Source organism: Siphateles boraxobius, unplaced genomic scaffold, assembly GCF_051911475.1.
Source record: "Siphateles boraxobius isolate OS27281-9 unplaced genomic scaffold, OSU_SipBor_1 30, whole genome shotgun sequence".
Lineage (NCBI taxonomy): Eukaryota > Metazoa > Chordata > Actinopteri > Cypriniformes > Leuciscidae > Siphateles > Siphateles boraxobius.
The window spans coordinates 10,521,357-10,525,067 of NW_027508920.1; the positions used below are offsets into that span (position 1 = coordinate 10,521,357).

Below are 3,711 nucleotides of genomic sequence, written 5' to 3' on the forward strand. Positions count from 1 at the left end.
ATGGACAACTATAAGAGACTCTAAGAAACATGGCAGCAAACAGCAGATATCCTAAGTGTCTGTGGCATAATTATTAGCATGGCCATCTCCAGTGTTTGTGGTTCCAAGTTTGAATTCAAGTTTCACAACAACTAGGTCTACTGCATGAAACAGACTTAGCTATATAGCTTGCAATGCTTTGCCAGTGATAAACACAGCTAAATGTATATGAAAATGTCTTACCTTTCCATTTGTCCACTGAATATTTCCTGACCTAAATGTGACATATCTCATCAACGCATGCCAACTAACTGTACTGGTACGTTTGGTAACATATTTTTCTTGATGTCGGTGGTAAACTGCTCTTTTTAGGAATGAACATTTTTAATACTGGAATTTTTGCTGTATTTCTAACAGCAGTTAAAAGGATTATCCTAGAACGCGTGGTGGACTGCACCTCAAGCTGGACCATTTGACAACAATTGTCCAGTCCCTCAATCAAAACAGGGCTTTACAATAAGAAAGCCCCGATTACCCAAACCTACTTCCAATTTCCACATTGGAAGACCTAGATCAATTTGATGAAAGACTTCGGCAAGATGCCGATTTTAAAAAACACATGGTTTGTCCTATAATACTTGAGATGGATATAGTGGGTAAGCAATATCAAAATGGGGAGTCGATTAGTTGAGTCACTTGTTTGTTGTCATAAAGGAATTATGCTTAGGGCAACAAAATGGCTAGCAGCGTCACTGGTTTGTTGGCATGCACAAATCCAAACAGGAGGTTTCCAAACTAACAAGACATGTGACAGAAAATAGTATTTTGATTGACTGTAGTAACATTTGCTTTAATTCTGTATTTTTATTACAGATTGCAAAGCTGTCCATAACTAGAGGAAGAAATATAAAAAAACAGTGTGGCGAGTCTGCAGGAAGGTATTTGCTCCTGAACTTGCCACCCAACTAAATTGGTGTGGGAGAGGACAGAAGACTGGCATCAAGTCACAACCAGTGCGTGAAATTCTACTGCGTAAGTTTTACTCGGTTAGCAGTAACAATCCCATCAAGGGACACTTCATCAATATTCCTGTTTCATATACAATTGTGCTTAAAAGCTTGCATACAATGGAAGATGTTGTTAAATACTGCTATTTATGTGCAAAATATACTGATAGACTGCAAAATTGGTCACACAAAGCCGTTTATCTAGTTGTTTTTTAATCATTATAACTGAAAACACCAAAATGGCGCTGATCAAAGTTTACACACTCTTGAATGTTGACAACACAGGTTTACATGGCAAACTTACTAGGTAAGTTTCTACACCTGTGACTTTCTGTAATTGTAGTGTGTGTGTGAGTGTGTGTGTGTGAGAGAGAATACTGCTGTTAGTGATTTTCTTAAAGTAGCTCTTGAGGGGGTGTGCTAACTTAAATGATACTGAGCCATTGTATCTGAGTCAAGTCACATTTATTTATATAGCGCTTTTTACAAAATAGAGTGTTTCACAGCAGCTTTACAGAGATAACAGGAAAATAATTCAACAAAGTTTGTTTCAGAAGAAAATAACATCACAGTCCAGCTTAAGTGAGTTCAGTGATGTTTCATTTTTGTTGTAAAAAAGTTATTAATTTAGTTAATTGCCGCTCTGGAGAAAACCGTCATGTCATCATCCAGCTCAGTTCAGTTCTCAAATAATGGTGTCAGTGCAGGCAGATCAATATTATTTGTTGAATATTAAATTAAATGTTAATTTAATGGGACAAAATAAATGTCCTCAATGCCACATGCTCGATGGAAGAGGATGTGTTCCCCTGAGATAAGCATCATTCGTATAAAAGTAACTTCCAAACAAGGTCAAAAGAACTGTACAAGGATCTGTGCAAAAAAGTAGTTGAACTTTTATAAAAACAGTAAAAGATTTATTTGATAATGGCAACCATACTGTTTAGGGGTTTTGTTTGCACTTTATAAACTTTAACTACCTCCTCTACATAAAAAAACCCCGTAATGACTGCAGTATTTATTCACAAACACTATAATTACAAAGAGTCAAAAGCGTGAAACCTTACCTTTAAAAGCTATACAAACCTGTGTGTGTAATCTTGAGCATTTAATGAGGCCAAACATTCAAGGCCATTTGGGTGTCATCAATTATAGTGATTTTAAAGGGAGCCAAACAACTGTGATAATTTTTCCATGTGACCTCTGATTTCTGATGGTCTGATTTCCATATAAATGCCAATATTTAACCATTTTGGGAAAGGGAAAGGGGAGGAAGGGTGCGGGTGAGGGTGAGGGGTGTTATTTCTAGAAGGTAAAAGGTTGACAAATATATTGTTCTTCCAGGTGTTAGGTCTACATTGTTATGTTCGTAGTAAATTAACGCACCCCAGACATTATTGTAGCTGATACATTGATTGGTGACTGTAGTGCGTACCTCTCTTGATAGTGTTTTTCCCCCTTAATATTTTCTCTTGTAGTGACAGTTCTTAAGAATGGTGCCCTGGCACACATCACTGAGGCTGAGGTGGAAACAGCCATTCAAAACTGGCTCAGGCTGAGCCAAGATAGACTTGGAGGGCAGTGGAGGCAGAGACCACAGCTGTGAAGGTGAGCTTATTGATGAAACTCAGGCTATTTAAATATCTCAAAAACCAAAAAATCTAGCGATTTGTTACTTTGCAGTCTTACTGTAAATACCCTTAAACCACACTGATGCTGCTCCGTTCATCACATTTTAAAGGGTAACTAAACCCCTGGTCAGAGCCTGACTGAAAATATTCGAAAAATGCTGGAAAAGTGGGAAGAGGCCAGCGGAGGGGGGCGTGCACCTGAGATGCGTCTCTCTGTAGACAAGGGCGGTTAGCTGGTGCCTGCCTACGTCACAGGACACCACAACTTCCAATAGGGAAATTCAAATGCAGTAGTTCAACTTGAAGAGGTTTTACACCATATATTGCAGAATTAAAACACTTTATATCCAAATGTCAAATAAATTACTTGAATCAATGAACAGCATTAATAAAGCCCCAGTCTTACAGATCATTAACTAAAAAAAGTTGTTTTAGGGTTTAGTTACGCTTTAAAGGTGGCATTCTTTTTCAAGCAAAGATAGCAACTTAATTAGGCCTACATGTTCCTTTACATTTACATTTTATTGATAAAGACGGCCTACTGTACACACATGAAAATACAATTATTTATTTATTTATTTTTAAACAAGGCATTGTTTTGTATTCAGCCTAATCTTTAACCAGGGCAGATATCAAAATACTTTTTTAATTTAATCTTGCCTCAAAAGGAACAATATAATTTTACAAACATGTGGCATTTAAGGGTGGAGTAAAAATAATTGCTGTAATAATAATAACAGATTAATAATAAAGAGTTTGGTGACGTTATTAGCATGCGATCATGGAAGTTTTAAACAAACAGGCAACACCATAGTTCATGTACGATGGAACTGGCACATCCAGCCCGATAACTCTTAGCGCGCTACGAAGACTCTAAAGGTAACTTAAATAAAAGTAGGCAATACCATTTCTATGCGTGTTCCCTGAACAATACCATAAGAAGTTGCTTAAATTATACCTTCTTACGTACGACGTTACTGACAGAATGGCGATGGTGCTGAAGATGCAAGAGTTTCGATAATTCATTCATGCAGTGGCTGCAAAATAAACTGACAAATACAAATGGTGATGCTTTACAGATGACCTGCATAACT

At 37.2% G+C, this 3,711-nt stretch overlaps 1 long non-coding RNA gene across 1 annotated transcript; it reads left to right on the forward strand.

Annotated features, from left to right (window-relative positions):
• The first annotated feature begins 270 nt into the window (after nucleotides 1-270).
• On the forward strand, nucleotides 271-2,595 carry LOC143757434 (uncharacterized). Its single transcript, XR_013210528.1, has 3 exons — nucleotides 271-298; nucleotides 853-1,011; nucleotides 2,465-2,595. It is a non-coding gene; the product is annotated as an uncharacterized LOC143757434 (long non-coding RNA).
• The last annotated feature ends 1,116 nt before the right edge of the window (nucleotides 2,596-3,711 follow it).